This window comes from Grus americana, chromosome Z (genome assembly GCF_028858705.1).
Source record: "Grus americana isolate bGruAme1 chromosome Z, bGruAme1.mat, whole genome shotgun sequence".
NCBI classification, from domain to species: Eukaryota; Metazoa; Chordata; class Aves; order Gruiformes; family Gruidae; genus Grus; species Grus americana.
The window spans coordinates 80676345-80690973 of NC_072891.1; the positions used below are offsets into that span (position 1 = coordinate 80676345).

The window sequence follows — 14629 nt, forward strand, 5'->3', positions numbered from 1 at the left end:
AGATGAAGACAGTTTAACAGGTAAAGCAAAAGCCGCACACACAAGCAAAACAAACCACGGAATTCATTCACCACTGCCCATGGGCAGGCAGGTGTTCAGCCATCTCCAGGAAAGCAGGGCTCCATCATGCGTAAGGGTGACTTGGGAAGACAAACGCTATTACTCCGAATATTCCCCCCTTCCTTCTTCTTCCCCTAGTTCTTTATATGCTGAGCATGACGTCACATGGTGTGGAATATCCCTGTGGTCACTGGGGTCAGCTGTCCCGGCTGTGTCCCCTCCCAACTCCTTGTGCACCCCCAGCCCACTCGCTGGTGGGGTGGTGTGAGGAGCAGAAAAGGCCTTGGCTCTGTGTGAGCACTGCTCAGCAGGAACAGAAACATCCCGGTGTTATCAACACTGTGTCCAGCACAAATCCAAACCAGAGCCCTGTACTAGCTACTGTGAAGAAAGCTAACTATCTCAGCTGAAACCAGCACAGATACATATTTCAGATTGAATGAATGTTGTGAACGCTACCACAAGCCAAACTAGAAGCAAGCATGTTGCTACCTGTCAAAATCTGGTATCAATAGAACTATTTATGTGTTATTTTCTTAAACGCTACTGAATAAGACTATTACTTCGATACTTAAGTTTTTGATTAGTGTAGTGGTAGGACCAGGGCTAACGACCTTAAGCTAGAGGAGGGTAGATTTAGATTAGATGTTAGAAATAAATTCTCTGTAAGGGTGGTGAGGCCCTGGCACAGGTTGCCCAGAGAAGCTGTGGCTGCCCCTGGCTCCCTGGCAGTGTTCAAGGCCAGGTTGGATGGGGCTTTGGGCAACCTGGGCTAGTGGAGGGTGTCCCTGCTCATGGCAGGGGGTTGGAACTAGATGGGCTTTGAGGTCCCTTCCAGCCCAACCATGATGCTATGATTTATGTTATATTCTTTTTAAGCAGGGTATGCCTACATGTTGCAGCTGCAGTTTGGTATTAAGCTGATACATTTCATAAACTGTAATTTGTTTTTTATTCCTAACCTGGCAAGTATGGTTCCTTTTTAAATTCCAGCCCCCCCACCCTGCCCCTGCATTTCTGCATTGCTTGTTTCTTCTTTCTTCTCTCTCTGTACTCACCTAAATGAGGAAAAATATTAAAATATAAGCAATATTATTTTCACATGCTAAAACATACTTTTAAAATGAGCTCTTCTATTACTTTAAATATTTTGGAAGCTAATGCTGAAATTGTTTCGTACTTGGAAATGCATTAAGTCACAACTTGCTATGTGGTTCCATGTTGGTTTCTTGGCTGCAAAGGAAAGGATCCTCTTAAAGCAAGAAAGAAACCAGTATAATCTGTACCTATAGACGCTTTTGGCTATTTGAGTTTGTGATTTGGTGTTAAAGCTTTCCTGGGGAAGAGGCTAGTTTAAGGTAATCATCCTTGCTTCTACTCTTTTTTTTTCTTTCTTTTTTTCTTCCCCCCCCCCTCTAAAAATTAATGATCCACCTTTCCCAAGGTCTGTCACAACTTCAGTTGTGCTAGGATAGCAGTTGGGCTGACTGACCACTCAGCGACATTAGTGAAATAATTTGGATTTAAAAAGCACTGATTTAAAATTGCACTGATCCACAATTGCACTGATCCACTTCAGGGCATAGTCCTGCAATCAGTTTCACTGGCATTATTGAGGGGAAGAAAATTGTGGGGATAGAATGGAGGCAAGATTGCAGATAGAGAAGAGTAGGAATGTCTTTGGCCAGATCTTTTTTTTTTTTTTTTTTTTTTTTGTCCTGGGGAAAGAGTTGTGTCCAGAAGCAAAGTGTCTAGGTATTGTCCTACTTGCTTTGTTTTAAAAGATTTCTATTTCAGACCATTGGGACATGCTTTGCTTCTCATTTGGTTCATTTTGGCAGGCATTACCTTCTAGGAAACTGACGAAGGTATCTGACTTGTAACAAAAAAACAAACCAAAACAAAGAAACTAACTTCTCTGGGATGTGTCAGTTGGAAGTGGAGAGTGGAAATACTTTCTTCCTCTAAATTGGAAATAGGCACAGAACACAGTGTAGGTATTGGTCACATTATGTGTATATTTCATGTATATGTATCTCTTAGGCGAGATGAGGAAAAATTCACTTTAAAGGGGGAAGGGCATTTATATTGCCTAATCAGTAGCAGCTCACTTACGTGCTTATAATTAGAATCTTGGCTTCATTTTAGTAAGCGGAGAAAGAGAGATTCAGTGGAATGAAGTTCAGCTTCTTAAGAGTACTTCATTATAGGCCTTTTTCCTTGTGTAATGTAGGAAATTTCAGCACAGTTTGGCTGAGGGGCCAAAAGGTAGGTGATGTAAGTCTTCCAATCTGCATTATCAGTATTTCTGTGTATTTACCTAAGGCCTTATGGGCTCTATGCTCCCTTCTTGACGCTTCCTGTGACAACACAGGACTGAATGCTGTTCACTAAGGGTCCAGGTCAAACGTACTATATTGCAGCAGGATTATGTGGTTAGGACCAAATTTTACTTAGAAAATAAGAGCAGTAATTTTAAGAATCCTGTTTTTCTTGTCTGTCACACATAATATATTCTAAATACCAGACAGATGAAATACTATTTTTTTTTTTATTAAGAGAAAATATCTTCATATATATGGGCCCACCTACCCACCTAACATAGGTTTCCATCAATTAAGACTTACGAGAAATTTAATTCATGTGAAAACATCTTTATGTCAATTTGGGAAAATAAAAATCTGGCCAAAGAAACTGAGAATAGAAAGTGTCCTGATTGCTATGCATTCTTTTAGCTTTGGGTGTCAAAAGAGTGATTTTAGAAAAGATGTCATTTCTTGGTGAAAATATACCTTTTTTCCTCCTGTACTAAACTAATGCCTAGAAATTAAATTGCCGAAGGCTCTGTCAGAATTACAAATAGCTTTCAGGTGTATAATAGAATATGTTTCAAACATCTTGCACATTCTCTGTGAAAGTATTCATCATGTATATCTTTCACCGTCAGATTAGGAAATTAATCTTCCTGGGCTCTGTACATTCAGAGGGCTGAGATTCAGCTAAATGTACTTTTACCGCAGAGGAAGCCTAGAGAAACAACTCTGCAACTTAAATGTGACTTAAATTCCGTGTTTATCTCTTATCAGTACTTATTTTTCTTACTGGGTATTTGTCTTTACTCTCTTGTTTAGTTGTTATGAATATTTTCTCCTTCTCTTTTCATATTTCAGCAACTGTATATATACACAAATTACAACCTTCCTAGTATTGGGAAGAACATTGCAGGGCTAAGGGGAGCGGGACAATGATGGTGATATGCGTGTAGCAAAAGGGGAGCTTTTGGTTAAACTGTACTGCATTTCTTTTGTTAGATGTGCTACCTGCAGTCAAACTGAGAGATATAGTTAGTGTCCGTGTTTTTGTTTAAAAATGTGGTCATAAAGTAAAAGGAACAATCATTTCCAATTTTGGCAGTAATGCACTGAATACTGCTTAAAAGTTCCCTACTTCTTCTCTCCTACCTGATTATATTATTAATCACCACTGTGAGAAAAGTCCAGTAAATTATCAGGAAAAATTAGAAGTTTACTATTCTTAAACCAATGTTTTTATCATTTGATATATAACAAAAGGAGATATTACAGAAAAGTATGCATGAAGATGTGGTTGGTTGTGTTTGAATAATGAATGTTTTGCTTAGTCTTAAATAACGCAGTTAACAATTTTTAGTTAAAAAAACCCCAGACTTCTGAAATGCAGTTATACTTTGTGAGCTATAAAATGCATATCAATTCACACAGCTATCTATTGTTGCAAATCTTTTTCGGCCAATGACTACACAACTACCTAAGAATAAATTTTGTACTCTTGGAAAATCAATATGCGTTTTGTTAGAGGTATATGCATGCTTGTACACACAAACTTGATTATTTTAATTCATTTTAACGAAACCAACCTACAACATGATGTTGATCATCAACAGTCACCTACACCCATCTCAGCCAGTAATTTCCAGTACAGTGCTCTGCCATAGTTCTCCATCCACTCTGGATAAACCACTAATTCCTATCAGAAATGAAGAGCATAATTTTTTACAAAATACTTTGCCTTTTTTCTTCTGAATACATCATAGATTGAGTTATCATTTGTAAACAAGGTCCCAGGACATATCTGTATGTCACAGTCTGTATACATATTTGTTATACAGTCTGTAAATAGTTGCTAGCTGAAAAGACTGAGGTTTAGGTACATGATGGGTAAACTCCAACTGGAATGAGCATGTTAAAAGCATCTTAAAGAATTCACAGTGGTAAATTCTGGTGGCTTGTAAGACAAGTTGCTTCTTATTTTGTCTCCTTGTTAAGAAAAATAATTTTTTTCATAGATACCATAGTTTAAATGAATAATCTCAAATAACATTCTTGATGCATTTATAATTCACAGTAGTTATTAATAGTATGGTGTTTACTAATTTTTGTTACTTTAATTCACAAAAAAATTGTGTCTGAGAAAGCAGAAAAAAACTATAATTCATTTTTTTATATATCGCATCCATGTGGGAGAAGTATACTGCTACATGTGTACAGATACACCATCTCAGTGTATCTGTTGATCCTTGTTTCTTGCAAATATCTGCACATGTGAAACATATTCTGTACATGATTAGCATGTTTTGTATGTAGACAAGGAGCTTAGTAAACAGATTTAATTTGTCATAAATAACAAAAGCTTTCATATGGTAGTGGATCAGAAGTTAGTGTTTAAAATTTTAAGCCTTGAAAAGCAGTGTTTACAGTGTTACAGATCAGTAATTTAATCATTATTGACTGATGTGAAGTAAAGTTAGCTATGTCACCAGTGTCACTTGATTTTTCTCTTGATGAGCATAACTTTCAGCTTGGTAATTCCGATGTTGGAATACTGTATCTGTGTATATATATAATATAATTTATAGACATGTAATGTCTATAGTCTGAAATACTCTGTTTTCAATAGTCTGTCCTTCTGAGTTTTTTTTTAATTATGTGCTTGTATATTTGTTTTCCAGTCTTCTGGTAGAGAATATCTGTAGGTGATTTTCGACTAGCAACTGGTAATAGTCACTTAATGATGATAAAATGTGTTAGACACTGAACTTTTGTTTCCGTAACTGTACTGTGCTGAACTGTGGTACTTGAAATAATTTTTAGCTTCTTTGGAGCAGCTTGCTAAAGATCTGCTTCCCTAATATATAATTATGTGCCAAAACAGTATTGGGTGGTCTGTAGGAGTGCAAATAAAAATAATAGAGTGATGTTAAGCAAAGGAAAATGTAGGAATATTATTGAGAAATATTTTCTGACATTGAAATTTGTTTTACTGCTGAAGTGTTTGCCAGAGGAAGTGGTAGCAGCCCCATTGCGTCAGTCACTTAAAAACTGACTGGACAAAGGAAAGGAAAATGCACTGTAAGTGACTATCCTGCATTGGCAGTATAGTACATTAGATGACTTAATAGGTGTTCTCCATCCCAAAAACGTGTAAATCTCTGCTTGCCTGCCCAGAATACTGTATCTGTGTCTGTGATGCAATGAATGATATTTCTTTGCTAAGGAATTTGTATTTACAGACAGACACATGCAAGTTGAAGAGCAGTAGAGTGGAGGATGTAGTTTTTGCATGTTACTTCATGAAATCAGGTTTATCATCCCTCCTTAGGTGCCACAGGTTGGTGTTCAAAGTTCATTATGTCTTTTGTAGTCTAGATGGAACATTTGACAGTGGTAAGACTGCGAGATGATTCTCCACTATAGCAATAGAAGTCAGCACTGTAAACATGTCCTCATTGAGGTAAGGTTACAAACAAGCCCTTGAAGATTAGTTTGGTTTTCCTGTCCTAGCTGATAGGGAAGAATAATTATCCCTTATTTACTTATGGAAGTAAATACGTTTAGAGATTAAAAACTTATCTGTGGTTCCTCAAAATTACTTCCCCCTCTTTTATACTGGCTCATTAAGGCTGGAATTATACTTGTTAGCCAGAGCTCTGTTTTGAAGGCCAAGGAGACCTGCAACAACTTAGGGAAGTGTAAGGCGGCAGGCTGCATCCAAATGTGAAATCCCTTTGACAATTTTTTGTATAGCTTTTACCATCAGCATAAGTAAGGATCAGGGGAGTCATTTACAGTGTCTGTGTAACAGTCATTCAGAAGCCTACAATTTACAATCTAATTCACCTGTTGCGTAGTTGATGAACAGGTAGGTTCCTTCCGTGAACTGATGTCTACCACCAGAGCTAGATTCTTAAAAGTAATTGCTTGCAACTACTCCAGCACTATTCTGTTAGGATGAAACCAAACACCTATCTCCAAATCCTTTTAAAAGTGTTTATAATGTCTAATATATAATAATGATGTATATGTAAGATTATGTAATAAATGAGTCTACTTAGGTGCTTATGTTTGGGTTTTGGGTTTTTTTGAATGGATAGAAAACTTCCCCAAGTCACAAATATTTCATATCTGATTTAGAGGAGATATCTACGTAATGTGTTTATTTTTCAGTGTCATAGTTGCATAGAATTTTAAAAGAATCAGAATAAGAATCATAATCTAACTTAAGGGAAATCCATAAGGATTTTAGTACTTTTTTACTTATCTTTTTGAAACGGTGATCAAAAAAGATAAAATGCTGTCTGAGTTTTGTAAATACTTGTTCTAGCTGCATCTCAGCCTGATGTAGCTAAGCCTAAAAAATTACAGCTTTAAAAATTCTGTTGTGTTTTGTGATTTATCTTCCTTATGACAGGTGGCTTAGCCGTAGGATGTTCAGTGAACTGCTTTTTACGGTGGTGAGGGCAAAGCAGACCGTTAAGAGTCACATTAAAATAACAATGGTTTTGGTATACAGTGGGACTTGTATGTCAAGCCAGCTGCAGTGCAAAATGGGCCACACACACAGAGATCTCAGTAAGGGGCCATTGAGGCTGGGCCAGCTAAACGGCTGCCACCTAAACAAACACCATCACAGAGTCAGTGATTTAACGCTTGATCTAAGTAGGTGACCACTTGGAAGTAAATCTTTCCAAGTACTTTAGCGAGTCACTCCACATATAATAAATAATGGAAGTCCGGCAAGATTTTTTTTTTTTGTACTAGCAATGAAATTGATTAAATAGCCTTTGATAAACAATTATTTGAGTGCTAGCAGTCTTCTTTTTTACAGTAATGTGACAGGCTCTGTTCTTTTTCTTGCCTTTTGCATAAATTTGTAGATAGGGAGGATAGGAACTTAAGAAATTCCACCTTAGATACAGTACTGTTGCTAATTAATCTGATGGAAAAGATGCTATTATTTGTCTTTTCCGTTTCCTGTGGCTGCTTTTTCATGGTCAGTTCTGTGAGTTCATTATGAGTTTACTACAAGTTAAATAGTTGGAGAAATTCATGCTAACCAAAACTTTTCACAGCATACTGAACTAGTGAAGTAGAACTGTTAGAGCTCTCTATGCTGTCCAAACTGTCTTGGTTCAAGGTTTGAGTAGTTACTTTGCTCCAAACCACCGAGGATATGTTGTTTGGATAACAAAGGTCACTGAGAGTTCAGATTGTTTCCCAGGCAATTCGACTAACTGCTCAACTGAAAAGACAGAAGGATGAAATGATTAATTTTTAGGTCAGTTAAAGGCGATGACTCTTCTGTATCATTTATATCTATGTACTTCAGGATTTAAGAGCGTACACTTGAATGCGCTTCTCAGAAGCTGGGTTTAGAAATAGCTTACTAATGTGCTTTGTATTATAAACACATAAAGTGTTATCTTTTGTGTAATCTCAGACTTCTATGTGCTACATGATTTTCCCCATCTCACCTGATATGTACTTCTATGAACTCTTCAGGTTTTGTAGGTACACTTTAAATGCAGTGGGTCACCTCTGTAGCCTGGAGGTGAGAAAAGTGCTTTAAAAAAACAATTTCTCTCCCCCCCCCCCCCCCCCCCCCCCCCCCGAGTATGTGTACAATATTTGACAAAAGTCCTGGAGAATTAAGTTATGCAATTTTCCTTGTTTAGCTATTTGATCGTAATATTTTTCTTGGTTTGGAGAAGTGTTGGAGGTTGTACATTTAAAATACCATTTGTATATACCTTTAAAAATGAGAGATTGTTGAAAAAGGAAGACTCAAAGGCTGCAATGAATAAATACTACTCCATTTTCTCCCTACTTGTTAGGATTTGTGGATTTCACCGGAACTATCCAATTGAACCAAAATAGTAGTTTAACTGCATTAAGACCTATTGTGAATGACACAATTTTGTTATTTCATGAGTGCAATGACAGTCTAAATATATTAAAATAGCTGTAAAATGTTCTTAAAATAGCAAAATAACAGATACTGATTTGATTTATAAGAGAAAATTTGTCAGTTGTCCTTTCTCCCTCCTGATGTTATTGTATTGTCTCCCTTGTCTTCCTCTCAATTCCTTCAGATTTTCCCTTTTTGGCATACCTGCTGTGCATTTCAAATCTCTGTGTAGACATCAAGGCTTACTTTTACTTGTACAGCTGAGTAAAAATGCTTTCATTTTAGGAGGAAAGTCTTTAAATCATGGCATATTGACAAGTCTTAGTTTCCCAAGAAAAATATAGAGGATGGTAGATGCTCTGGAAAAGAGATTAGTATGTGTGGGTTTTAAAACTTCACAACAAGACTCTAGTCCCATATTCTTTGTAAGAATGAACAACAGTCAGAGCCTGAAGAACAGCAAGAATCTCCCCTATGTTTCTGTTTATAAATGCTTTTGCACCTCCAAAGGATGCATTTGCCTTTCTACTTGGAAAGGCACAGAAAGACCCTCAAGCTCAGGATAATAACATTTTGTTAAATTTTGCATTCATTAAAACAGAACCTTTACCAGTATAAAATACTGAATCGATATTTTTTTAACCCCTAAAGCTTTGAATAAATGCTTCCAGTTAATTTCAATACATATACTAGTTCTGCTACCGTTACGTACTGAAATTGTCTTAAGATGTAAGAAAAGAAAAAATTTGAGGTGTCTAGTATTTTTAAAAGACTGCAAATACAGAAATATTTTTGTGTAATGTGACACAGAAATAAGGTAGCTGTACTGCTTGCAGTGAGGAAGGTGTTATGCTTCCTCTTGTTTTGTTCCCTTAAGTTTCAGTGATATGAAATACATAATCTTGCTTGTTCACTTATCCTATGAAGTCACTGTATATTAGTAATTCTGACATTAAAAAAAAGTTTGCTCTGAACACTGAAAACAAGTTCCTAATGTCATTGTCTAATAAGCAGAGCAAAGTCAACTGTTTTCTGGTGGTACAGTAGTATTACAGTTTTACTACCTGTAAACTGTTGTGTCTCACCTTAGGATTTTACAGAATGCTAATTACTGCCTGTTAGATGTCAGAGAGCATATGGAATGAGTTTGTTTTTTATCACAGAGGACAAAGTCTAAGGCTCTTTGAGTTGAGATTTAAATTTTGAAGCCAAATTACATATATATTTGAAACTTTTCGCGAGTCAAATATTCATTTAGATTTGTTCTAAAATATATCAGTACCTTTGGAAGGTAGGTTCTCTGTTTTTCAAATCTTGAATGTGGTTCTCTTACAGAAATGTGTTTCCCAGAGAGGCAAATCATACGAGTTCAAGAGTAAGTTTCTGGATAGTATCATTCTGTGAAAAAGCTCTGTTCTTCCATAGAAGATGATTTATCTTATCTTCTTTTTTTTCTTTTTTTTTTTTTTTTAATTAATTCCTTTGAGATAGTCCTGCAAATAGTGTTTGACATTTAGTTTTTATTGGTTTGTTGGATATAAAATGTAACTGGTAGTAGTTTGGGGGTTTTTTGGGTTTTCAGAACACAAATCTTTGTCTTTCTGCATGTATTCTTCTCTGGCAAATCTACATTTGTGTTTAGTTTTTTTTTAAGGCTTTGACATGCATATGTCTGTTCTGTTAATAAAAGCACAGTGTCTTCTCAGTGCATATTGTCTTCATATTGTCTTGTCAATGCATGATTAATACCTGTAGGTTTTTAGTATAACACAAATATGTAAGCATATGCTAAATGGTGGTAACAGAACCTTGCCAAAACTCTTAAAAGCAGCAGAGGTACCAAAAAGTGGAATTTGGAAACAGTTAGGCTTTTTTTTCTTTTTTTTTTTTTTTTACTGCTCCTTCAATCCGAATTATTGCAACATTACATTGTTCTAAATCTTTTAACCTGATTTAAGCATTGGGCAGGGGAAAGGGGGGTAGGGGGCAGGGAGTGGAAAAAAGCCCCTCCAACTCTGATGTATAAGTAGGATAAGAAAAATTACACACGTCTGACCTAATCCTCTCCAATAGTAAACTGAATTCTCCAATCCAGGAATTGCTGTTGTGGCCTTTATTAGCAAATAGCATCTATCACATTGAAATTGGATGTTTAAATCTTATCAGATTTAGTCTCCTACATACTATGTGGGACTTAAAAGGGAACCTTTTAGGTGAGAGAAGGTCCTCTGGTTTGCAAAGTGATGCTTTTCAGTAGTAGATTCTATCAATAAACAGGAATATTTCATTTTAGTTTTGTCTTGCATCTCTACATTCCTATATTTTTCTTAATAGAAGCTGTTTATCAATGATTTGTGTGATTGGGTACAAGCTATAATATAATTTGTGTGTGTGTATACATATAAACTAATAAGTGTGGTTTATTTTGCCCTTGGTCTAAACCTATTTTAAATGGGGTTTTTTTCTTACTAGAAAGTAGTGCTTGAAACACTCTTTATTATTGGATGACGATTAATATATTTGCAGTTTAGCTTGGGATAAAATTCCAACTTAGCTAAAATGACAATGCAGAACGGAATTACTGTCCTCCTTCAGCTGCTTTTTACATTTTTATACTAGTTCTCTGTGCACTTAGCTGATTGCTATATAACTTACAAAGCAGTAGGAGATAGATTTTTATGACTTCACATGGAACTTGTTACCTTGCAGTTGTTTTGTAGCTGTTCAATTTTAACTAGAATAAGAATTTGTTATTCTATGTATAGCTAGTCCATCCCAGAAACATTGTATAGATGAATTTTGCTATTTATTTGGAATAAGCCTGACCATACTCTTTCGCTCTAGCATGAATCTATACTCTTCTCCTCTGAACTGAAATCACTCTCAAGGGAAAAAAAATGTTTATGCATTATCTAGTGTAGCTTTTAGAGACTTACTAAGTTGAGCTACAGTGCAAATAAAAGCTCGAGTCTAGATGAGAGGCCTGTGCTTGAGGTAACGTGGTGAACTTGGAAGTCTGAAGATATATAGATATATAGAAAAATTGTGAGCTTATCTAGCCTTTACAAGTACGGTTTTAGTCACAATTTAAAATACTATTTAAGCTAAACAAAAGTCCTGTTGAACAACCATGCATATTATGAATACATGTTTTCTTTAAAATAACCCAGAGACAGCTGATAATTATATTTTTAGGGGGGTTTTTTGGCTAACAATTGAAAATAGAAAAATTTACTATGATCTTTTACTTTCCTGGGCTCACAAAGGAGTTAAAACAATGTAGTCTTGCTACCTGTTTTGAGAACCTGATTTTCTAAATCAGCCTTTCACCACTTCTAGGTTTTGGTTTTGTCAGTGTTACTGAGATTGTGTGCTGAAATACATTAAGCAATATATTTTTAATCTCATTAAGAAATAACGAGATGTTGTTAGGGATGTAGGTCAAAACTGAGAATGTTACACAAGAATGTAAATACTAGTGAATAGCAAATGGAAGGATAGTTAAATGGATATTTTTAATATAGACATGTGTAATTATAATCAAAGATGAAAATTTTGTCCACTGTCAATGGAAATTATTGGACCCACTGAAATGGTAGCTTGTTTCGTGTTGTCTGTTAAACAATGATGTCTGTAAAGTTGGTCATCTTGGTTATCTGTTACTCTCCAAACATCCCCCTGCCCCCAAACTGTGGGGGCACTGAATTAGTAGTATTGTGTATTAATAAATAATAATAGAATCATTTAGGTTGGGAAAGACCTGGCACTGCCAAGTCCACCACTAACCCATGTCCCTAAGCACCACATCTATGTGTCTTTTCAATACCTCTAGGGATGGTGACTCAGCCACTTCCCTGGGCAGCCTGGTCCAGTGCTTGATAACCCCTTTCCTAATACCCAATCTAAACCTCCCCTGGCACAACTTGAGGCCATTTCCTCTCATCCTATCGCTTGTTACTTGGGAGAAGAGACCAACCCCCACTGGGCTACAACCTTCTTTCAGGTAGTTGTAGAGAGCGAGAAGGTCTCCCCTCAGCCTCCTTTTCTCGAGGCTTAACAACCCCAGTTCCTTCAGCTGCTCCTTGTAAGACTTGTGCTCCAGACCTTTCACCAGCTTCATTGCCCTTCTCTGGACACACTCCAGCACCTCAATGTCTTTCTTGTAGTGAGGGGCCCAAAACTGAACACAGTGCTTGAGGTGCCACCTCCCCAGTGCCCAGTACAGGGGGACAATCACTGCCCTGGTCCTGCTGGCCACACTATTCCTGATACGAGCCAGGATGCTGTTGGCCTTCTTGGCCACCTGGGCACACTGCTGTTGTAATGACAGTTATCTACAAGCTGACAACAGTTTACTAGGAGGCAGTCCTGAAGTTTAGTGCTTATTGTAAAGCAACGGTCCATCTCTGGATCTTGTATTAATCTTCTGGATCTTGCTCCCAGTAAGATAGCATGACTATCTCTGTGATTCACTTCCACTGAGACTTTACCTGTGCTGTTACACTGAGCATGCCAGAATGACATCTGTGAATGAAGGTAGAGAGGTAAGAACCGTCTCTCCGGTCACTCCCATCCCTGCTTCTCCTAGTGTGGAGATGTCCAAAAAACAACTGTTGTATTTGCAAAAGTGGCTTTCATGGTATGTCAGCAAAAAAAAAAAAAAAAAAAATTACTTAGACACATTTGTGGATTTTTCAGGATTACTTATGAAGAAAATTTGTGTACTTTTGAGATCTGTGTTTGTGATCTGTCAGTATTTTATTTTTAAAGAACCGTGTTAAAATATTTAGTATTTATTTTTATACACACTAATTGATATACAGCAAACCAATTATGTTTCTGAGAGACTCAGCTGAAGGTTTTGTTAGCTGTTATGGGGTGCAAAACATATTTTCATTGCCTGTAAATAAATGTGAATTCTGTCTTGTTCAAGGGATCAGAGGAATACTCAGTCTTCTGGTACACTTGTGTGTTAGCCTGAAGAATCGGTAAACTATGTAACTAAAATGTTCTGCTTTCAGGAGTCCTTGCAGGCTATGATTGAATTATTCAAAGTGTTTGGGAAAAGGATATTTTAATGAGACCATTATTTGGACAAGTGGTAATAGAAGTATTGTGCTAACCATTGGAAGGGGGTATGTCATGCATGTTAGCTGCGTGACATACTTACAGTTTGAAATTCCTTATTTCAGTGATATAATCCAGGGATAAACCAGCATGATTGCAAAAAGAACATTTCTCTGGAAAAGCAAGTTCATGTACCAGTCCTTTATCTTAAGAGAAGATGAGTAAAAGAAACAAACCAACCAAAGGTGTTCCACAGTCGCCTCCAAAATTGCTTGAGTAGTAATGAAAGGTTTGTTTCTCTGCTATTTCTCTGCAAGCATACAATAAATCTTGTAACTGCTTTAGTAATTTCCATGGATTTTAATAGTTTATCCTAAAATCTATCACTTTATATTTTGTTGTTAGGAAATGAATGCTCATATCCACCTTTAATAACATCTAACAATACAAAAACCACACAGTGGTCTAACAGCTTAATGATTGAGAGCACCAAAGAGTGCAAATGATTCAAGGTAAAGACATTCTTAATTTGTGATAAAAATAATTCCACCAGATTGTGTATGGGACAGGAGGGTGGACAGGACTTGTCTGTTAACTCTGAGGCAGGCTACACCTTGATTTTTGAATGTCAAAACAGATTCAGGGGGCATTAGAAATGGATGAGTACACTGGTTTTGAGAGCGAGAACAGTGAGGTGAACACGGCCTCAACAGCTTTCACAAGACCTTCATACATGTCACTATGAAAATCCTGATGAAGGCCTGACTGTATATATTGCAAATATGTTTTATTTACTATGCTAATTTAATTTTCCTTTTTGCCTGTGATCTTTGAAAACTTTTGAATCTATTTTTCTAAAGCATCTATTAATTTTGTGGCTAGAATGCCAGGAAGGTGTTAAGTTACATAGTTTTTACCTCAGGGTAAGACTGAGACCATTCACTGTGACTAAGTATCTTGATTTGTGGAAAAAAAATGGGGTAAATACTACTGTTATTTTCTTGCTATTATATTCTTTGATCTGCATAATAGATCTCTGTAGATTCTATGGCACAAACAAAAAGTGGACATTACCCCACCCAAAAACCCAAACAGAAGAGGAAAGATGACAGATACACATCCTTGATGTCTGAATTTCTCATGAGGAAAATAAACCTGCTTCTCTGGTGGAGGAAAGAAATTGCAAGAGGTTGCTACCTTTAATAGTGAAACTAGTGAAGGTCTAGGGAGAGGTTTGAGCTGATGGTGTTGCTTGGTTCACAGACCTTAGTAGGAGGCA

At 36.6% G+C, this 14629-nt stretch overlaps 1 protein-coding gene across 2 annotated transcripts in view; it reads left to right on the forward strand.

The window, feature by feature from the left end:
* The window catches only part of XRCC4 (X-ray repair cross complementing 4), a 188499-nt gene that overhangs the window by 26127 nt on the left and 147743 nt on the right, over nt 1-14629 (forward strand). The gene's annotated exons all lie outside the window — the stretch shown is intronic.